Genomic DNA, 24,068 nt, shown 5'->3' on the forward strand with positions numbered 1-24,068 from the left:
TGTTGGTTATTAGAGAATAACTGAAGGTCAACGTTAAAATGATGCTTTTAAAATTACCTGTTCTTTGTAAAAATGTGTTTCCTAATTTAGCTGGGGAAAAAAGGAGTTTTCAACAGCCTTAAGAACATGTTAATAGAAGGAAATTAGGCAGCCAAGCAAGGACGGACAATAAGGGGCTTTCTAGACAACAATCTTGTGTTTAAAATTGCAGCCAACTTTAACCATAGGTCACATTCAAAACTTGAACTGGAAAAAGCTTCCAGGTTTTATCAGGGTATTGAGGTTTCCACCAGCACCACAGGAACTAGAATATTGGCAATAATAGGGTTAATCTCATTGATGTGGTCAGTTCATCAGGATAATTTAAAGTTCAATGTGAGACAATGATTCATTTTGTTTTTTTGCCATAGAGGAACCTCAAATGTGAAGTTACTTTGTCTGCCTTGATCAGATTAATGAAAACTGTCCACCTTCCACTTCACTGTTTGTGACACAGAACAGTCATGAAGCTTTCTCCCCAGGATACCTGACAGGATTCCATTCTGTCTATCGACATTTGTGGTCCTTTCTATTAGAAAAAGGTTTAGGACTGAGCTACCACCAAGAAGCATCCACTTCCCGCTCATTGGTGAGCACGAGGGGAAGGGATGGGACTGGTGCAGTGGAGATGTCTGGACATGCTTCCACATCTGACCGGTGACTCAGCTTACAGGTAAGGACAGCCCGTGGCCCATGCTGTATGACTTAGGAGCAGATCAAAGACACAGTGAGTTCAGTGCTGTAAAATGGGTGGGTTACTATAAAATAATGCATAAAATGAAGTTTTCAAATTAAGCATTCTTCTATTGAAGATCTTAAAATTTTGTTTTTAAAATATATTTAAATGGTACAATTCCAAATCTGATTCTAGGCATGAAAGTTTATGTATTAAAAATTGATAATGAGCCAGGTGCCGTGGTGCATGCCTATAATCCCACCAGCTTGGGAGGCTGAGGCAGGAAAATTGCAAGTTCCATGTCAGGCTCAGCAACCTAACAAGGCCTAAGGAACTTAGTAAAATCTCATCTCAGAGTAAAAAAAGAATTAATTAAAGAAACTAAAAACTAAAAGGGCTGAATATACATGTGACTCAGTGGTTAAGTGTCACTGGGCTCAAAAAAATAAAAAATAATCATGAGAGAGAATTATGAGAAACTTGAATTCTATACTGTGTGTTTTTCATTTTTCCCATTTTTTTCCAAATAAGCAAGAATTATTTTATAATGGGAAAATAATTTTAACCTGCTATGTTTTGTGATGGAGGAGAAAATAGTTCTTTTGTAAGCTCAGATTCAAATGCAAATTGTGCAAATTATTATACTACAGCTTTCAACAAGGACACCCAAGAGAACATTTATTGAGCACCTACTGTGTACCAGTGCTTTTAGTATTTGTTATTCATAATCATTATAATGACCTGGCAAGATGTGTTTTGTGACCTCCTGTGACTTTTATAAAACCCTGAGACTTGTTCAGATTATATAGTTGATCATGATTACATAGCTAGTACCCGGCCGAACACTATTTACAACCTATGTTTGCAAATTTTTGAAACCCCCAGTCTTTTGTGCAGACTACTATTTTCTGTCCAGGCAAAAGTGATTCTTTTCTGCCAAGATGGAAGGCTCTTGATATACAAACAAATCGTTATGATTCATTCATTCAGTGATTGAGAATTTTATTTGTATGCGTCATAGTAAAATTTTAGTAGGTCTAGCTACCTTATAATAAATGACATAAATTACGACACATTTATATGTTAACAAATATAGAATTGGATGCCAGATACCATCAGATAAGCTGTTGGCCATTATTGATAAAATCATAACATTTTATTAGTTTCTTCTCTGCTTATTTATATGCTGAATTAGAATGATACGATTCTAATATTGGATTGTTCCTCAATATCTGAAGTCAAATCCACTTAGTTCATTGTCTGGTTTTTAAAATGCAGTATGGGTTCTATTTGCTGGTGCTCCTGTGAGTTTTTCACCAGTGCCTGTGGGTTTGGTTTACAGGTCTATCCTCGGTGCTCTTCTTGTCAAGCTCAGGTCTTTGTGCTACTATGGCTTTTTACAAAGCTGTGGGAAGCATTAATTCTCACTTTATGCCTTTGGACAATTTTAAAAGCTCATGAATTATCTGTTTCTAGAAGGTCTGAATGAATTCATGCATGAAATTGTCTGGAACTTTATTGAGAAGCAGGTCTTTGACAACTTTCTCAATTTCTTCCTTGGTTTTGGGTCTACTTAAGTATTCTATCTTTTGTAGAGACAATTTGCAGTATGGCACTTTCATATTTATAGAAAATGGCCTATTCTTAAATTTATTAGGATAGATTTGAGCAAATATTCTTTTTAGAATTATTTTAATCAGTTCCATTTTTCACATTCCCAAGTTTGTATATTAATGTGTTCTTTTTAGTAATAAAAAGGATTTATCTATTTTTACTCAAAGAACCAATTATTTTATGTATCAGTTCTTTATATTCCAATACATTAATTAACGTATATTTTCATATAAATTGACTCTATTTCCCTTCTTTTCAATGGTTACAGGTACTTAACTTTAGTTTTCTCTTTCCCAATAAATTTATTTATGCTTTTATACTTATTAATTTTGTTCTGCTTTCCTTAGATATTTTTTTTCTTACATTTTTATGCTGAATACACTGTTTTATCATTGTCATTCTTTCTGGTTTTGGTGAGGAACACATTTATGATTCTGGTTTTCCTTTGAACCAATTCTTTGCCATGACCACACACTTTATACAAAACTCAGAATCCCTGTGCTTTAACCATTCAGTGGTCATTATAGGGTCTTGATTTAGCATCTGAGCAGCCATCTTCAATGTTGACTGCCATCTTATGAGATAAGTCTCGCTTTCCTGTACTTCCTCTTACCCGAACTCCCCCCACGCCCATTAGTGACCTACCCCGTGGTACCATAACCCTAAGCCAGTCCCAGAAGAACATGACCCCTTGGCTCTGGAAAGCCCCATGGTGCCATCGACCTAAGCCAGCCCCATGCTGTCCCCAGGGGCCTAGCTCTGACACAAGCACTCTAAGCCCATCCCTTAGTGCCACAACTCCAGCTCCAAACTCCTGCCCCACAACAGCTGAGCACCCGAACATCTCAGGTCCCCTCTCCTCTCTCTCTGGAGGGATGGCCTTTATTTGTCAGGTCTGACAGTAAACTCTGGTGCGACCTCTACCTGGGCTCCGTCTTTCAGGTCTCGCCCACTCGTCTCTTCTGGCTCACTTTCCCTTCAGTCATACTTCTGATTTTTATGTGGATCAAGTTATTGAGTAGAAAATATTTTCTTTTAGATTTCAGTGGTTGGGAGAGTTGATCTCTTCATTTGCTGTGTCTCTAGGTTACTACATTGGTGTCAGGAACTGGGAGCAGCTTTTTATTTATTTATTTTTTTTCCTATTCTTTGGAATTTTCAACTGAAGTTTTCTTTGTGGTCATTATTTGCAAATGACCCACATATATTCAAGAAGAAGCTGCATTTTATAACTATGTATAGCAATATTTATGTTCCACATTTATGAACAATGTTATTCAAATTCGCCTACATATAACTTTTTTCTGTGATTTGTGAAGAATGGCAAGATAGGCTGATGTTTTTAACCTCTAGCTTGTTCCTGTGGTTTTTATGGTCTGGCTACATCTGGACAGTTTGGTTACAGATTCCAAAGTGAACGGTTCTTATGGATGACGATGGTATGTGGGCATAGAAAGAATAAAATTGGGTAATATTGGAAGGAAGTTCTCTCCTTTTAACTGTGTTCACATCTCCATTATGCTAGAAGAACATCTCAACCTGGTGATGGTGCTTTATTACTTTGCTGATGCTGCTAATCCTATGTTAAGAAGGAGCAAGACTCGGTAAGAACGAGGCAGAATATAGAGTCTTTTGAAGATCTTCTGTTGGTCCTTGCCCATAGTCCTCATCCTTCTTCTCTTTTCTCTCCACCTCAGAATGCAAATCAGACCACCTTGTCTGGTATTCTGTTGGATACCACCACCAAAGTAATGGCCAAAGATTTGAAAATTTGATGGACAGGTCTTTATTTCCTCTGTTTGCCCTTTGCAGGACAGCTGCCCCGTCTCGGCCCCATCTGTTGGCCCTCCTAATGCAGCTGTGCCTTTGGGGCCCACTTTTCCTGGCTTCCTTAAACTCCTTTAATCTGTTTCTTCCTGAGAACTTCAATGACAGTAGCTTCTAGGGAAATTGGCTTTTTTTTTTTTCAATAGTATGGATTGAATGCAGGGATGCTGTACCACTGAGCTACACCCCCAGTCCTTTTTATTTTATTTTGAGACAGGGTTTTACTAAGGTGCATGGGATGATCTTGAACACATGATTCTCCTGAGTCTCTAGGATTCCAGGCTTGTGCTACTGTACCTGACTTTTCCTTTCCATCACTCACTACTTATTTTTTGTTTAATTGTTACCTCCTGTTTTTAGCAAGAGGTATTGATTTTTGTATTTTTGATAGTGACTGCTGCTGTTTAAAATGCATTTATTTAATTCTCTTTTTTTTTCTGCCCCTGTGCACAAAGCCCTCTCCGTTCTATCTTCTTTAAATATGCTTCTTAGTAAAAATGCCTTATGTGACTCGGATTCCTCCTTTGAACAATTCTGATGTAATCCTGGTAAATGGCCTGTCAGTTGCAGCCCAGGGAATACCTGAATGACATCTTGTTGACATGTTAATCAGAGCTAACTATTCCCCATTCACACCCTGGCACATCCAGTCCTTGTCTGTAGACCATGCTTCATTTGAGAATTTCATATCAGCTTTCTCAAACCTCTTTCCTTTAGTTCTTTTCCTTTCCATCAATATCACAAGAGATTCCATGTGTATAATGTAACTGTTGAAATCATAATACTGAGGTTTTGAATCTAAGTGTATTTCACTTTGTTAAGAATCGTATTTACATAAAACAAGGCAATGTCATTATTTTTATTTCAGATCAAATCACAAGAGCAACCAGAAAGTGTATTTTTCATTTATCTTTGGTTAAACTACTTCAAAATAAAAATATGTTTGTCAAATAGGAAAAAAAAAACCACAACACATATGCCTGAATGAGACCTCCTATGTGTGCATATTTATTAAATAAAATTCGTGGAAAATCAGGCAATATATCAGGTATCATTTCAGACTTGTTTACAAAAATTCTGTAAGTGAATTTCTAAGATCAAACTCAGTGTTCCTTGAATCAGTGGGATGTAGCATACATTATTTATCAGCTAATTCCCAAGAACAGTAATAAAAGGCTTGCTCTTTTAGCCTTCCCACCCCAGCTTGGCTCCTACTGGCTTCCAAACAAGTTATAGGCACCAAAGAGTTACATGACGAAGCTGTGATTAATTATGAAATAAAACATGCTCCACCTCATACAAGCTGTGAAGAAGACATAGGTGTCTGAGATTTCTAGGGCCCCTGCCTTTGACTCGGTGCTCAGAAGTCCCAGTATCCTCTGGATTTTGCCAATTTAACCAATTTGTCTCTTATTTCTTTTCCTTTTTCTTTTCAGCAAAAATAAATAGTCTGAATGGATTCTTCAAACTGTGAGTTTCTTCCTGCATGAAAAATGGTTGGGCAGGGTATCATTTTTATGTCAATGATACCTACGCTTAAAATTGTGTTTCCCAAACATAAGGAAACATAAATACTGAGCAATTTTAATTGGCTATCTTGGTGAAGAATATGACAAGAAATGATTGTTTTTTCCTGATGCTTTTGCTGAAAGGTAGGAAAGAAAATCTTGCTGAATTCTTAAGCGTGAGGAGGTTGGCGTGAGGACAGCTGGGACGTGTTTCTCCATGTGTTGCTGGGGGCTTCTGACTGGACCCGAGGGCCGGTCCTTTAGGAGAGAGACAGTTTCTTAAAGACACCTGTTCAAAGAGAAAAGCAAAACAAAGCCCAGGTATTAAGATTTGTAAAGTTTAAAATATAAAGAGGCACTGAAATGTGAAAAACGCATAAAACAACATTGTTAGGATCAAATTGTGGAAGAAGCCACTGACTTTGCCCAACACATTTTGCTCCTCCCTAGAAGGGCCAGGGGTGGCTCTCGCCATCCCACCTGTTCCCAGGTGGAGGGAGATGTCACAGGCAGGGGAAGCCAGCAGCAGAGAGGGCTCAGCTGTGCAGTCGTGTCCTGATGGGAGGCCCCTGTCTGCAAATCTTCCAGCCTTTATTTTTTTTTAACCATTTGTGAAAGAGGCCACCCATGTCCTTACCACGTCTTTGGTCCACATTGCTTCATCTGCCACTGTGGCGGCCGTTTCCAGCTTCTCTCCACCGGCAGTCTCCACCTGAGTCTCCACCGACAGTCTCCACCATGTGACCCCCACGAGTCTTTATCGGTTGAGCTTTAGGGCTGACCAGAGAGTTCCCTGGACCCTGAGCAAGCAGGGCCAGCAAATGCTTGCTGACTCCAGGACTGGTCATGGGGGGATAGTGAGCCCCTAGTTCCCACCAGCATCCTTCAACCAAAGGGAGCGGGGAGTCATAGGGGAAGCGCTCCAGGTTCCTGTCTTCTGGTTAGACACCAGTGGGAAGCGTCACTTATGCTTCTCGGAGGTCCCAGAGGAATTCTTCCAGTTCTGCCATGATAACATCACAGAAAACTCGTGGCTCTGGGGGCTTTTGTTCCCTCTCCCTGTGGCTCTGCCTTACCCCTGCTTCTGAGCTTCACCTTCCAAATGAACCATCTGCCTCCAGGCCCCTGCTCAGGACCTGATTTGGGAACCAAACTTAGATTCTGTGCTTAGATGTGAGTATCATCTTCTACTAGCAGAGGTGATGATCACATGTGGAAAAATAGCACTGGATTCCTGATAAAGGAGCTCGCTTCTAAGAAGAATCCCAAGAAAGTTTCATAGGAATTATATTTAATGATTGATGATGGAAAGTTTTCTTTTACAAAAATGCTTTTATATTTAAAAATAAATTGTGCTGTGATTATTATGGCTAACCTAAATTAAGTGCTTTATGTGTTGGACACCGTTCTAAACACTTAATATGTTGGGTTTAGATGTCCGCATGGTGGTCACAGTAATTGCACGACCTCTATGCACCCCTGGTGATTCTGGGATTGGTCACATGACTTACTTTGGCAAGTGACATGAACCTGAAAGAGCTGTCTGAAGTAGTTGTGTGGGGAGAGCCAAGTTACCATAGCAAACAGCCTCTACCACTCAGGAGTCAGGTTGTCATGGATGAACTGACCCCAGGTTCATGAGAAACACTGTTTCTTGTTTTAAGGTGTTGAGCTTTGGGTAGTTCATTATTCATCAAAAGCTGTCAGCGCAGATGCACTATTTCGTTCAGCTCTATCGCTGCTCCTTCAAGGCTGTTATCACCCTCATTTGACAGGTGGGAAATTGTGGCTTAGAGAGTTTGCTTTACCCAGAGTCACAAAGCCAGTAAAAGACAGGGCAATTCCAAAACCAGACTTGCTTGATCCCAAAGCAAATTATCTCCCTGTGATTGTCATATAGACCAAACATTTTCCAAGAAGTCATTGATTAATGAGTTAACTAATTCCTAAAGCCTACTTTGTGTCAGGTACTGTGTAAAATACTGGTGACACTCAAATGAATAAGGCACAGTGCCCACTTCCCAAATAACCTCAGGGTCTCAGACACAAGACGGGTGCAGGTGAAGCCCTGCAAACATGGATGCGTCTCCCATGCATAGTGACGTATACTGATGATGTCCTGTGTCTGGAGCCAGCACATGGGAAAAGAGAATCTAACAGCATATGGGAACTTTACATCTACGGGGGCTAATTTTGAGAAGCACTTCTTTATTAGGCTCAGTTTTTGTCTAAACCTTTCAGATTTGTATCTGGGTCTAAACATGAACATTTAAACTAAACTCTTTAATATGTCTTACTTCAGAAATGTCTAGTAATAAAAAATCCTCCCCTTACCCAACTAAATATATTCACATTTTATGACTTACTTGCATTTTAAATTCTGAGTTCTCCAAGTGAATGTGGTTTCTGAGTCATAACTGTTGATACTGCAAGCAGGCCATCTGTCAGAACTTTCCCAGCCTGGATCAGCTCAATTGTCACAGTCACATAGGTCAGCATAGAGAATATTGAAGTGTTTAGAGACCTCTCATGCTCCTGTTAGCATTGGAATACTATACAGCAATTAAAAGGGAAGGTAGCTAAGATTGCAACATGATATATATTGTTGAGTGGAAAAATTAAACATGTGATATGTAATATTTATGCTAAAACTCTAACCAAATATATCTGTCCCACACACAGGTGCACATGTACATCAGACTCACCTGTGTGCACATGTGTGCTGCTCACACACATGGGTTGGATCTGATCCCATGCTCCGATCCTCTCTGCAATGTGGGGTTTGGACCTCACTCTGCTTTCTCCATTGCCTTTCTTGGAGGCATTGCCTACCCCAATGAGGTGTGTGTGTATTCTAAGTACTCTATTAAATGGCAGAATCAGCTAGAGGAAATCATGCATTAATGGGGGCTTGGAAGGGACTGATGAGGTGGTGGGAGGAGGTGCACAGAGTCAGGTGAGTGGCCGACCATGATTTAGATTTGCTCTTGACCTATTTTCAAAAAGGTATGTGCTGTCTGCTTCTCACTCAGGAAAGAAGTTAGAAAATTCTCTTCTGTCCTGAAGTCTGCCTTTCCTCATAGCTGCTATGGGTGCTAGTCTTCTTTACGAACCAAACTTGGAGGGTTGGCTTGGAGTTTAACCACCCCAGCTGTGACATTGCACTGTGGGAAAACACCCTGGAGTTCTAATGAGCTGACTTCTGAGATGAAGCTGGGTCTCATTCCAGGTGCTCCCTGTCTTAAAGAGTTGGGCAGGTAGCTGGATCTCTTTGAACAGTAGCTCGCTCACCTGTCTGCCCCTACACCTATAAATCTATTTTTAACTCTACCCAGTTCTCTATCTACATGCGATAGTAGTTCTGAGAGGAGAATTTCTCCTTTAAATAGTGACATGTTTTTTTTCTGGAAATGGAGGAGACATCCCTGCCACAATGTGTCTTCTTGGGATATTCTTTCTTTTTGTGAGCACCTCATCCATAATTGGGCTGGGTGAATAAACATATATAGTCCCTGCCCTGAGGTCATAGGGGGCATCACAGGCTTCCCCAGGTCAATAAGTCCCTGCCCAAATGTCACTAAGCAGATGGAGCATCAAGGACGGAAGCCTCAACCAGTGAGCCTGGAACCAAGCTGGGGTGCTCAGTGGAGAGTCTCAGGAAAGTGACAGTTGAACTCAGTCCCCTGAAAGATACAGGGATGGACAGCCACTTCAGGTACAGGGGACAGGATGTGGGATGATCTGAGGAACAAGAAAGGAATTGATGTCATTGTGGGCAGAGAAGAGGCCAGTATGGCTAGAGGGGGCTGGCAAGCTGTTTTGGTGAAAAGCCAGGTAATTAATGTTCTAGTATTTGTGGACTATGAGGTCTCCGTTACAACTGTTCTGTTGTGTAGTTACGGCACAAAAGCAGCCCAGGGCAGTATTTAAATGAATCGAGGTAGATCTCTTCCAATAAAACTTTATTTACAAATGAGGCATTAGGCTGAATGTGGTCATAGTTTGCCACATGGAGGAGCGAGTATGAGATAACGGCATGTGGTTCCACAGGAGGATGCCAAGGAAGAACATGGTCAGGACATGCAGGGCTTGGATTTGGAACTTGCATGTGGAATGGGCAGGGCAGGCTCCCAGTCAGGCCAACCAGGGACAAGGGAATGTGCCTGCCACGTGCCTGCTTTGCAGCTTTGGTTTTCTGTTTGTCTACCTGCTGGGGCATTTACCAGGATTAAGTGAGACAGTATAGCTGCTTGTTACCTAACAGGTGCATTCAGCAAGTCCATACATCTCAGTCCTGCCTGTCCCACATGAGGGATCTGCTATGCTTTGGAACAGGGGGTCCTTATGCTTCCAGAACTTTGATGGAAAGTTCCAGGGAACAGTTGCCCCATAGGGAGCATCACAGGGTTCCCCAGGACTCAGCCCTTGGAGAGCGAATCCAGAGCACTTGGACCCCCCAGCCTCTTTATCCACAGGAGGAGAGACCTGGCAACACGTTCAGCCTTTCATTATCTCTAGAGAAATGATGGGGGCTGTGTTTTCTTAATTACATAGCACAGGTTTAATTTAATATCTCTACCTATGTTAATACAGTGATTGGAAAAAGGCTGAAGTTAGTTTTTAATTAACTGAGAGAAAAGGGCATTCTATATTCTGTGTCAGGAGGGGCCGATGTTATTGTTTGTCATAGGCAAGAAGGAGGAAAAACACTCTGCCCATTAATGTCATTACAAGAGTTACTTCTGTCTCAACCTTTATGGCCCCTTGTGGAAGAGCTTCATAAAATAGGAAGGGATTTTAAAATATGACACGGTCGGAAATTGTTCTCTTTCCAGATACATACATATATGTGTACTGATGTGCATGCACACACACACACACACACACACACACTGATTTATTTCTTGAAAATTTCTGACTGGATATTTCAAGCTCTGTGTGTGTGTGTGTGTGTGCGCGCTGTGTTTGTGCATGCACACCCACAAAAGGATTTCCCATGCTTCTTAGTGACTTACTTAAATAACTGTAAGCAGACTTGGGAATTTCATTTCTAATCCCATTCTCTTCCTGGCAGAGCCTGGGGGTGCAGAAGGAGGGCAGTGCGGCCACAGCAGGGGGAACAGCTTTGCCAGACAAGGGGCAGGCAGCGGGTCAGAGAGCCCCAGGGGTGGCCTCAGCGCTCCATGTGGCGCAGGCTGCCACAGTCCTGGTCGACCTTCTCCCTGAAGACTTGTCGGGGGAGAGCAGGGACGCCACACGCCAGGAGAAGGAGCTGTTTAGGAAAGGGTGGACTCTTCTCCGCTAAGGCTCAGAGGACCTGCACACGTGCACAGCATTCTTCCACCCACTCTGCGCTTGACGTCCGCTGAGTTTTGTGGTTCAGAACCAGCGAGTAGAATTCCACGTGCGTACGTGTAACTGTGGTGCTTTTAGAAGCCGAGAGTTCAGGGCCCTATGCCGGAGATTCCACTTTAGTACCTCTGAGGCAGGGCCTAGGAGTCTGCATTTATGTTAAGCACCCCAGGTGATTTTCACAAAGGTGAGCTACAGGCCAGAAACCCTGCAGGCAGTGAGTGACTCTAAGGTTGGAGCTTTATTAAACCCACTTGTTTCTTTATTTAATCAACCGGTTTCTCTCTTTTCTTTTTTTTTGCACAATGACAAGAATTCAATAGGCACCCATGATGTATGCCAACCTGTGAATTTTCAAGAGATAGGTCCAAGCCATTTTTTCTCACAAACTCCAAGGATCTTTTTTAGTATTAATTGGCCGAGAAGGAGGGAGAGCCCACGTGGCTGTCTTGGACTAATTGCCTCCCACTGTTGGCTCCCTCTACCTCAGAACAGGTGTGGGAATCATGAGTCATCCCTCCTGGCTACTTTTGGCATTTTGCAACTGATTGTTTTAGAGGCCAAACTGTTTTGTGAAAAATTTAACTTGTCATTCTGTCAGAAAGCTTTAAGGAAGATATCTGACATTTAAAAAAGAAAAAAACTTGTTGTAGTCACTAATCTAGGAGACTACATATTTGGATGGCTATTTTGAACATGCATGTCCTGAACGGAAATGTTGTTTAGCAGAGATTAAGCACATATTAGCACACATGATCCCCCAAAGCCTGGGTTCAAACACAGTCACTGCCTGGGTGCTAGAGGTGATCTCTCACAAACTGATTTGAGAGACCGTATTTTCTGGAGAAATAGAGAACATCTTTTGGATTCTTTATAGAAAATTTTCATGCCTGAAACTATACACACATGTTATTGACTACAAGAAAGAAAATATGTTGCATAAAAAGTTTTGGAGTGAAAAACGAAAATAGCTATACTAAAAGCTACCTTTAATGCAATGGTATTATAACTACCATACTGCCAGCTACACATTGAGCCCAATGCCCAGCTATATTACGTAACCCTTGGTAGGCCTCATAATTATTTGTAATGGTGGAAAGTGAGTTGTATGTAGTATGTTAAATAACATTCCTTAGAATACGGGAGGAGTTTGTCTCCCAAACTCACCTTGATAATCATGATTCTAAACTGGCTAAGGGTTTGCTTACACCCGCAGAAACCCACGTACTTTAAACCTTGTGTTAATTAGGGACATGAATATCAAAACTACACCAAGATTTCCTCTTTCTCCAGTTAGAATGGCAGTCATCAAGAATGCAGATAAAAATAAACACGGGCAAGGGTTCAGAAGAAAAAGGCACATTTTTACACTGTTGGTGGGATGGTAGTACAACTACTACGGAAATCAGTGTGGAGGTTCCTCAAAAGACCAGGAATGGAACCACCACATGACCCATCTGTACCATTCCTTGGTATTTATCCAAAAGAATTAAAGTCAGCATACTATAGAGACAGATGCTGTATGGTTTAGATGGGCAGTGTCCCTCAAAATCTCCTGCTAATGCAGGACTATTCCTGTTAATGCAGGAATATTCAGGAATGAGATGATTATGAGAGCTGTAACCCAATCAGACCATCCAGCGGTAGCTGTAGGCAGACCGGGCAGGACTGGAGGAGATTGGCCTCTGAGAGCTTGCCCTGGAAAGGTGGTTCTTCCTTCAGCCCCTTCCTCTTCCTCTTCCTCTCTCTCCCTTTGTTCCTGACCCTGCCTGAGCAGAGCACCTTTCCTCCCCGGGCCCTTCCCCATCACATGCTGCCTCACCTTGGGCCCAGAGCCGTGGAATCGGCTGTCCATGGACTCTAAACTGTGAGCCCCAAATCAACTTTCCCTCCTCCAAGTTGTTCTTGTCAGGTGTCTGGTCACAGTGACACAACATCTGACTAAAACACACGCATAACCATGTTTATCGCAACATGATTCACAGTAGCCAAGTTATAGAACCAGCCCAGGTGCCCATCAACAGAAGAGTGGATGGAGAGAGAAAATGTGGTGGACGGACACAGTAGCGTTTTATTCAGCCATAAAAAAGAGCACCATCGTGCCAACGGAAGGAAACGGATGGAAACGGGGAGCACCGTGTTCAGTGAAACAAGCCAAACTCAGAAGGGCAGGAGGCCCGTGTTTTCTCTCAGATGTGGAAGCTAGTGAGACTAAAAGGAAAGAAAAGGGATTCATGAAACTAGAAGGGAGACCCCGCGGAACAGAGCAAAGATTTGAGGGAAGAGGAAGGGGAGGTACTAGGGTGTGAAATCAAATAACTTATGTGCATTTATGAATATATCACAATGATCCCACTATTACCCGTCCTTGTCAAGCACCAATAAAGTTTAAGAAGAAAAAACAATCTTGCTGAATACAATATATATATATACACACACCAACAACAACAACAATCAAACACAATAGACCAATTTAATGGGTCAAAGAGTGAATGAGACGATAGGATGTAAGTGCTTCATGAATATCCATGTACACATAAAGTATTAGGAACAACACCAAAATAAATGTGGCATGCTAATAGGGGAACATCCAGCATCAGTTCCTGCTTGGAGCCTGGTTATCCACTTGACATTCAACCACAGCCAGACGAAACCCAGCTTAATTGGAGGTGCCTGGTGGTGCAGAGAGTGGGGATTTCCAAAGGTCAATGGCTGGATCCCAAGCTGCTCATCAATATGACTTACTTAGACAGTTGAAGTCAACTTCCCTTGCCTTTTCTTTTCCCCTGGGGCATTTGTTTAATATTTGTTTGCTAGTAGTTATGGCCAAATTTACAGTCGCAAGCTCGAGCAGGGACAAGGGTCACACTAGACTTGAATCTGGAAATTTCATTCTGACTGTAACTTAAACTTTTCTTAAGAACAGAGAAGACAAAAAGAGATCAAATTAAGAAAGAGGCTCTGTTTCTAATTTCCCAGGGGTACAGAATCGACATGCTCAGAACCTGGGTTCTTGCTTTTTCTGTAGCTGTTTATATGTTGGTTTCCCTTCTCAGCACTGATCTGTATGTTGGGGAGATCTCACCCACTCAGAATACAGGATTGATTTCTCTTTTTGCCAAGTGCAAAGTTTCTTTGCAAGAAAGTAATTATTTTCTAGAAGTATGATAGTGAGTAATTAGAACTGTAGTCAAATAGCCAAGTATGCAGGCTTCATCTACTGTTTATTGACCTGAATGCAATATAGAAGAGAACACTTGAATCTATTCTTTCTTGGGGTCCTGGAGAATATTTCAACCCCTGGGTGCAGGGGAGGAAGCAAACCTGTATGTGTGTGTGTGTGTGTGTGTGTATGTGTGTGTATTCACTGATAACCTGCTAAGTATCAGGACCTGTTCCAATAAGTAAGGGATATTAAAAATAATAACAGCTGCACAGCATCAGGAGTGACTACATTGTGTATTAGCTAAGCACTTGCACATGTCAAACCCTATCTATGCGTCATCTCTCATTCTCCCAACTCCATGGATTGACTATTCTTCCTATTTTTTTTTTAAATTTCCACTTTATAAATGAAGAAAGGGGACTGGGGTTCAGAGCAAGTAATTAGCTTATCTTCCAAGTCAAGGAAAGGTGTAGATCTGTGGTTTGAATCCAGCTCAGCTTGCTGCGGAGGACACTGCACATTATCACATTATCATTATTTATACTCTATTCCAGAAGACTGTTTCAGAGGGGAATATGGTAGGACAGCGTGAACAAAATGGTTTAACAGAAACAGCAGCAGACGTTCATCGTTAATCAATCAATTATAAATTTCCATATTGCAATTTTAGAAGCAGTTGCTTAACATCATGATTTAGTTTTCAAAAAGAAAAAGAAGGGGAAAAGGACCTTCTGGAAAAGCCAGGGGCAGATGAGGCAGCTTTGTCTCCCCCTCCTACACCTCCCGAGCTCTCTGCTCTGGGGACCTGCTGTCCATCATCCTTCTCTTTGTAAAGGTGCAATGAACTTGTTGGGCGAGCAATCTTTCTCCATTTTTTTTTTTGCTTTCTTTTGTTTTCTACAAAATAATTGTACATATCTGTGGGGTACAATGTGAATATTTTCAATTCCCTGCACGGGATGCTTCTCCATTTTCAACCCAAATGGTTTGGATGGATCCTCGGGCCTGGCTCACCAGAGTAGCCTTGCTCCTAATGTGATTGGTACAGAATGGACACACAGTTCAAGTCATTCTGTCACAGGGAAGCCTGAACTTTAAATTGCATCTCCTGAAAGCATTTTCTCTCTTTTTCCCTGAATGGGCTCAATGCCTTCATCTGGAGCCTGCAAGTGAAGCCAACAAAGTAGATGCAGAGCTCAGAGGCAGAGAAAATTACGTGCCACCATAGCATTTCCATTTCAGGGTCCAGTCCAGGCTTACAGCTGTCTCAGCTGTGGACTATGGAATTATATAAGAAATAAACCCATTTGGGGCTGGATTGGGATTCCCTGTTACTTGTAACTGGAGGGGTCTGATCTATTGCTGCTTTTGCACCACCCAAAGTGAGACAGGCAGCAGAATTCTGTTTTGAGCTTAACCTGTACACCCCCACCCCCCAAGACAGATCCTTTATGGCATGCCTGACTCTGCTCCACCCTTTATTAGCCTGTGACCTTGGTCAGTCCCTCTTGGTCACGCTTGATGTTTGTTTTCATTTCTACAAGACATGGAGGGAAAAATCCTTTTCCATGATCCTGAAAGTCGTGCAGGGACCAAATGATTCAAGAAACTACTTTAGGAACACAAAGGACTATACAGACGTGAGAGTCCCTAGCCACACTGGGGCCAACAGGCTTGTAAGTGACATCACATGCTACTCAATCCACGCCTTTTCTTAACTCTTCTGCTGAAGTACTGCTGGCCACCTCAGATGCTGGATCTGGCCCTATACCTTCCAGGAAATAGGAGAATAATGATGGTGCTCATCTCACTTTGATATAACCCAGTGCTTTCATTGTATATTTATTTCTTATATAAACTTGGTTAACCCAGGAGGCTTAACCAAGTTTGGGCTCTAATGAAATGAATGTCAACCTTTATGAAGAGAAAGGAAGAAAGACCAAGAAAGGTTTTCTTAGTCACTGATGAGTAGTTAATGATGTTCCTGTTCATTTTAAGAAATGACACCTGTATGGCTTTGAAACAGCACAAAATAACACACAGTTGTCATTGAAACTGAGGCATGGTGAATCAACTTAAATATTTTTTAAATGCAAAGTCATCCACTGCAATTCCTTAAATTGTTTTCCTTGGAGGGGAGAAGAAAGTGTATGTCCTTGATGGACAACTCTTCAGTTATTAACCAGAGACGTGCTATAGATAATGAATCAGAGTTCTTCTTAAAATACCCCTCAAATATATATATATATATATATATATATATATATATATATATATATATAATTACATGTGTAATATATCATAATTACATAAAAAATATTCCATACATTATATATGTAATATTATATGTGTAATTATGATATATATATAATATACATATGTCATATATATACTTATATATTAAAGCTAGTCTTTATAAAATGAGGATGCGTAGCAGGCATACTTGTGGAGTTAGTTGCTCACTGGTAAGCCTAAAGAGATTTCTATAACTCAGCCCGTGTCTCCCTGAAGCAGAACTGCCCCTGCTTTTTTGTGGGATTCCTAATGGTGAACAGACACCCACCTCCTGCATCACCCACTCCCATCAGAATTCTGTTCTGAGAATTTCTCACCCCCCAGGACAGATCCTTGTATTTTATATCCCTTGGGATCAGAGTTAAGTTGAAAGGAAATATCCAAGTCAGGAGAAAACAAAGGCAGGAACAGCACATTCAGCCAGCCGCACCACAGGCTGCGACTGTGAGCACGCCAGGGTCTGCCTCCATTGTCACCTACCTGGGGAGCTAGAGTAACCTTACTTGCTCCCTCTGCTCCCACACTGGAGACTCCACTCTCAGAGCATCTAATGTGATCTTTTAAAAACAAAACAGAGATTCTATGCTAAAAGCCGGTGATGGGCTCCCATATCATTCTTTCAAGGTCCTTATCGAAGAACGTGAGATTCCATCTGCACCCCTCCCCACCCAGCCTCTCTGAGGTCATGGTTGGCCTCACCTTCAGGGCCTCCTGTTGGGCTACCAGGAGCACCTTGCCTTTCCTGTGGGTCCTGCCTCCAATGTTTTGCACCTAATTTTCCTGTATGGAGTACTGCACCCACATATGTCAGTGGGACCTGCTTCCTCAATGTTGTTCTACTTCATCCCAATGTCATCTTGTCAGAGAAGGCAGAGCCTATATTGACTTGGAAGTTCTTTTTCTGGCTTTGTTTCTCTCTCTCTCTGACTCTCTCTCCTCGCCTCTAGGGTAGTACACATTTATTTGTTTCTGTGACTTCCTAGTAGAATGTAAAATCCATACTTGTAGGTCTTTGTTTTGGCCAAACGCATTAGGCACTCAATAAATATTTGTTGGATAAATGAAGAAATAGTTCTTCTATAGGTAAAGTCATTTGAGTCCTACTCACCACTAAAAGGTCAGTTAATTTAGAAGGGCAATTTAAAAACATAAATACCGACACATCTAACACAGCCTATTAAGCATGTGCTCTTTGGGTTTTAGAAATCTGAGCAGAAATTCTGCTCTTCTGCTGCATAGAAGCTGAGGACCTTGATCCAGTGACTGACGGATCTCAGCCTCAGTCTACTAAAGGATGAGATACGGACGTGGACGCCACACCATGGAAGGCCTTCATGGGATGGGACAACACACACATGCAGTCACAGACACACATACATAATACTAGAACTTATTTTTTTCTATAATACATTTTGGAAAATTATAAAACTATAACAAGTATAAGGAAGAAAATAAAAATCACCTGGAAATCTATGTCCAGAGATTGTCAACACCTAATTTACTGTTAATAATATTTACAATAATATTTTGCTTTTAAAAAATTAACAAAATGGTAATCATAGTAAAGAGTGTGTGTAAAATACATACATTTTATATGAATGCTTTCCATTTTAGAACTGATGTATGCTTCTAAATGGCCACATTCATTTCCATCATAACAATGTACAGAATTTAAGCAACTTAAAGAAAAAAAAATAGGTTTTGTATGTAACACAATTTTATAAATATAAACATAGATTTCCAAAAGATACTAAATACCTCTTTGAAAGAGAATCTTTATTCAGTTAGGTTATTTTCTTGATCATATTTAACATTTTCTAAGGAAAAATGTGTTAAGAGTGTACATTCTCTTTGGGAACCTGTTTTTTTTTTTTCCCAAAGATTATTCCTCCTCTCTCTTTTCATATAGGTAATCATGGTTCCATGGCATATTTTCACAGCATTTTATGATTGTACAATGTTCCTTGTGTGAATTTACTTATAATTTACTCTAAGAAATATCTGTAGTTGAAGGTGTAGGCATTGGAGCCTAATGATTGAAAACAGACTTAGGAGTCAGAGAAGACCACCTTCAAAGTCCATGTCCACTGCCTTCAAGGTGGTACCTCGTGCAGATTCTACCCCCTAGGATCACACTTTCTTCTGCTATAAAAAGTTTAGACTCTGGGCTAATTATTTGTAAACCATAGATGTGTTTTTAAAAGTAAGAGAGTATATTAGTAAACATTTTAAAATTAAGAGAGCAAACATTGTGTGTTGGTGGGAAAGACGACTCAGGTGATAAAGTGTCTGCTGTTTTAAGGCTCTAGGATCAGCCAGTCCTGCCTCTCAGGGCTGGGACCCAGCTCTGCAGGCTGCTCCTCCAAGGTTCTACACCCTTATAACTCCATTTTCTCCCTTGCTCCCTCAGTCTCAGGAGGGGCAGCTGCATCTCCTACTTGCTAAGGGTTCAGGTACTATCACTGTAATGTCCCTAAGCTAATTCCTCATGTTAACTTCTTTGTGTTGAAACACCTTATATGGTTCCTGTTTTCCTCGCTGTACCCTGACAGATTTACCTTCCCCGTGAAGGAGCCGTTCTCTGCCTACTCATGGGTATATGATCTCAGAAATCAAAGCCCCATGTAGCCAATGATGCAGTGTTTCCTGAAATTCTGGCCCTGACTTTTATTTCATCATATCTACATCCATATTAATGCTTACATATTGTTTACTTAATATTTTTAAGTCAACTCATCTCAGTGGAATGCCTTCAATAAGAAAATTTCATTTCTCCTCTGTAAATAAACTTGCCATACATGGAAAATATTAATATCACACATTAAAATAATGATGTCATTAAAAGTCATTTGTGTGCTGATCGTCTCCAGTGTAAGCATTCTCCACTTTTCTCCAGTGGCTTCTTCAGTGACAGGGAAGACCTGCGATGCCTCTTGGTTATTTAGAGAGCCAGGGTCCTCCCAGCTGGAATCACTATCCTCTTCAACTTGAGACCTCTGTGGGCCTGCAGTGTGAAACATGAGAAGATTATGCAAAGGAGACATGTATGGTTTAATTCTGGAGATCATGCTTACTATTTTGTTCATAGTCTATTGACCACAGCTCAGTCACATTACAACATCCTATGAGCTGGGAATTGGTATTGCTGAATTACCAAGAAGACAAAGAAAGGAATTATTGAGCTTCAGAATTTTCAACCCATTAGCTATAGTAATATAGAGCTCAAAATTATTCATTATTAACTAATTCAATCATGTGATGTTTCCAGGCATCAACCATAGCTCAGTCACAGTGCTAGATTCTGGGGATACATAATGGTGAGGTAAATGGACCCTAATCCTGGCCATAAGGATGGCAGAATAAAACATTAAATACTTTTAATTATTGTCCATTGATTACATGAATTGAGCAATTTGAGCAACTACTTATAGAATTTTTTCCAAGCCAAATGAGGTGGCTCACACCAATGATCCCAATGATTTAAGAGACTGAGACAGGAGGATCTCACGTTCAAGGCCAGCTTCAGCAGCTTAGGGAGGCCCTGAGCCATTTAGTGAGACCTGTCTCAAAAAAAAAAATTAAAAAGGGGCTGAGGATGCAGCTCTGTGACAAAGTACTTTTGGATTCAATCCACAGTACCTCACCACCCCTCAAAAAAAAAAAAAAAACCCTTCCAAGTGGAGTCAATGACATCTCTCTCAGCAAGATACAAGGTGTATTATTATAATTCTCTTTAAAGAACACCTGATCATTTATAGATGTTGATAAAGAATGAAATACAAACCTGTGTCATATTCAATAAAACTTACAGAAAGAAAGAAATCTATAGAAGTGTGAAATATTATGTGTTAATTTGAGATTAATTGCCAGTGCAACCCCCTTGACTGGAATCTGTTCCTCCATTTTAACTGGCCGACTTGCTCTCTATCCTTGGAGATTCAACCAGATATTACTCCTCTAAGAAGAATTTCCCTAGGCCTCTCTCTCTACCCTCCTATTAGGCATATCCTGCTGGTTTCTGGCTAGATATGCCCCCCCTTTCTTTGTCCTGTTTTCCTAGCCTTGTGTTCAAATCACATTTTTTTCCCTCTTTCCTCAAGGACAATGTAAGTGCCTTGAAGCAGGAGCCTTTTGGTTACTTTCAATTGTTTAATATGATAGTCCAATGAATAGATGATTGAGGAAGTCCTAAGAGTATGTCACTGATATCAGATTTTTACCACATTGCTAGACGTGTAGCATTATGTTTAAACTGCAAAGATTATGGGACTTGAAAATTTAGAAGGATGTGGTTACATTGGAGGAATTGGGAGAAAGTTCCAAGACAAGGATGTGAGAGGAGCCAAGGGGCCTTGACCCGGGGAAACAAAGGAGGGTGAAGGCTGTGGAGGAGTAGGCAGGTCTCCCTGGAAGAGGGGCTCCCTGAGAGGGGCTGAGGACGTCAGTCATGGAGACCGAGGCTTCAGGATGGAGTCCCTCACGGTCCTAATGACAGACAAGGGACTTTTCTACTTGGGGCTTTTTTTCCAGATTTCTGTAGGCCATCAGAGGGGACCCAGATACTGTAAGATTTCACTGTTCTGAGGGGGCATCTAGTCATCCCTACCTCTTGAGCCTCTTCTCCCAGGTAAACGTTGCAAACAGGGGCAAAGTACGTAGAGAGACTTTCCTGAGAAGAGTAGAGGTAAGGCCCCTCTGTTCCCCAGGTTTAGTGAGGATGCCCCAGGAGGAGCCATGGAACTTGGAAATGGAAGCCTTGCAGTTGGGAGACAGAGCACTGGCCTGGGTTGTATTTCCGTCACTGTCTTGCTCTATCCCTGAATAACTCTTGATCATCTTGGAAACAGGAGCTGAGTTTCCTCTTAATATGGAGCGAGGGAAGATGACACCCAGTGAATACATTTGAGGAGGACAAGAGGAAAAATAAAATTGGATTTTGATTATGGCCATGTTGATTTCTGATCCACAGGCTGGTCATGCATATATTAATGCATTTATTCCTCGCAAGAGTCAGATAAAATTTCTGTTATTTTTGTCTTTATTTAAAAGACGAAGACACTGAGATGCTGAATTACTTTCTCAAATCAGCCACAGCCCATGGGAGCAGAGTTGCCATGTGAAGCAGGACTTAGTGTGACACCAGCACAATCCTGGCTGCTGCCCTCCACTCCTTCCACAGAGCAGGACATGGCATGTGGTGGCCACAGAAGTGGTGCAGCTGGAAGCAGAAGCCTTGGATGCCAGGTAAGAGCAAAGCATCCACAGTCTGCCATTTCCCAGGAGGCTGCAGAACGCAAGTGGGGATCGGTAGCCATCAGTCTTTTCATTTTTTGCTCTGAGTCCCCACTATCTGCATGGTGGCTGCAAACTACTGGATAGATGAATAAAGAGAACAGAGAGCATCTCTGAAGACAGGCAGCTTGCACGGGGGGGACCTTCACCAGATATTACCGTTCAGTCAGCCGGCCATTTGCAGAATTTAATATGCTGCGTACCAAGTATATTAGCTTTATTTTAGGAAGTGTGAACAAAACTGTGCACCAAAGATGAGGGCTGATGCCAGGGGCTGACAGATTCTCACAAACGAATTGACATGCCAGAGAGGACAGAGCCATTTTGTCTGGGTTTTAAATATTCCCTTCCTGTCAAGTTCCCGCTGCTGCGCCTGCAATATCACGCACAACCAGGAAAAATAGAAAGAAATGAACAGAGAAGTATTAGTTTTGCAGCTTGGGCTCCATAAGGCATCAGAAAACATTCTCATTTCCCCACCGGCAATGCTGTTCGCACAGCTGGGTCTGTGGGAAGTATCCATCAACAATTTGTCAGGGTATTGTTCGGTGTTTAATAACACCACCCCAAAAATTTGGTTTTGCAATCAAAGGAGACTTTGATTCCAGAATATATTTGATGAATCAGTTTTGAAAAACTACCAAAACACAAGGGCACCCTAGTAAGTTACAGTCCTGGCTTTATTTTATTTTTAATAGACTCCTAGAATTAGAAGACAATGCCAAATTGGTGGGTTTTCCTGTTGGAAACTTTCTGAGTACCTCTCACTGGAGCATTGTTAGCAAACAGAGCAAGTTTATGAGAACGCAGGGCAAGTCACGGGAAGGTCACACCTATTAATTTAAATTGTTCTGCAAAACCAGCACATTTTATGCACATATCCCAAGACAGGGCAAGTGGGGAGAATCCATTTGTATCGTTCCAAGGGTGCACATTCTGTATGGAAAATGAGTTTCACATGGGCTTCTCCATACATCTTAGCTGACTAGTTGGCCATTTAGGAGATTCCTGTGCAGTTGCAGATGACCAAAGGCTGCTGTTCATGATCCTCAGAGCTACAGAGAGAAATTTGAGAGAGAGCACACAGCACGTGGTTCCCAGGAAAAGATCTTCCAGAAAGAAGAAATGATATATTTACTCCTCTGCACACTGTCTCAAAGTTTAAGATTTTTCAATTCTATCAAGGCAGTAAATTATCTTAATTTGAGAAAGGTGGCAGTTTTGCAGTGATAGAAAAAGGAGACTGTCAACAGAAGACGGCAACACCTGCAACTGAGGAAGCTGGAACACCCCAGCTCCTTTGGGCCCAGAATTCATGGACCATGCAGTTCACATTTCAATATCCTCAGTGAAGTCACCCCAGAAAGACCAAGAAGTAGGTTGTTTCTGAGGTCACTGCCTGAGTGGCTCCTGCTCTTCACTCTTTCTCATGCCCCCTGCTTTCTCTTTGTTTTGCCCTCCCTTTGCTGAGCTGGACTTGTGCGCATGCCCGAGCCAGACCACTCAGCCAAGAGGGACAGAGTCACCCAAAGGTAAATATACTTTGGTTCCCTCCAGAGGTGACAGACTGAAGCAGGGCCGCCCAGCCAAGAGAAGCTATGCCCCAGCTGGCCTAAGTCTTATTCATAACAAGAAAGGTTTTCTCCTTAGCCAATGAATGTGTGTGTGTGTGTGTGTGTGGTGTTGTGTAGTAATACCCCATCAATAACTAATAAACACAGTTTTAATTCATGATTGCCTTAATTCATTTTTCCACTTGAAACCAAGACAGCAGTATGTTTACAGTCTGTGGAGCTTGAAGGAAGAGTTAGAGAGGATTTTCTTTTGTTGAGTTGCTCAAATGACATGGGAAACTCTCAGAAGTAGTAATGATAGACACGATGCTTTGAAAATTGTGATGTTTCTCTTCCACCTGCTGCTAGGGTATCTTTAATTGTTTTCTTTGCTGACCCCAAAATCCTCTGGCAGTGTTGACTACCTGCAGGAGTCAAGGCCAGGCCCAAATGGGTGGGTGTGATTACCAAAGGTTACCAGCCGAGAGAGCTTCAGCTTCTGTTTTCTTGTGAAGCCTCTGTGCTGGACCTGAAGGTCTCCAGGGCAGCTCCATGCCCTCTGAGCCTCATGACCCTGGCTTGGCCCTCGGCTCAGTTCTGTACAGTCTCGTTAGGTTTTACATCTTTTAAAAAATATTCCTTTCTCTAAGTGGAAATGCCTCCTCATGCTCATTAGGATTGTTATTCTAAAAAAAATAATAATGTTCATGAATATATAGAAAAATGGACTCCCCTGTGAGTGGGAC

Source organism: Marmota monax, unplaced genomic scaffold (genome assembly GCF_021218885.2).
Source record: "Marmota monax isolate L192 unplaced genomic scaffold, Marmota_monax_Labrador192_F-V1.1 WCK01_AAM20220418_F8-fsc00014, whole genome shotgun sequence".
Classification (NCBI taxonomy): Eukaryota; Metazoa; Chordata; class Mammalia; order Rodentia; family Sciuridae; genus Marmota; species Marmota monax.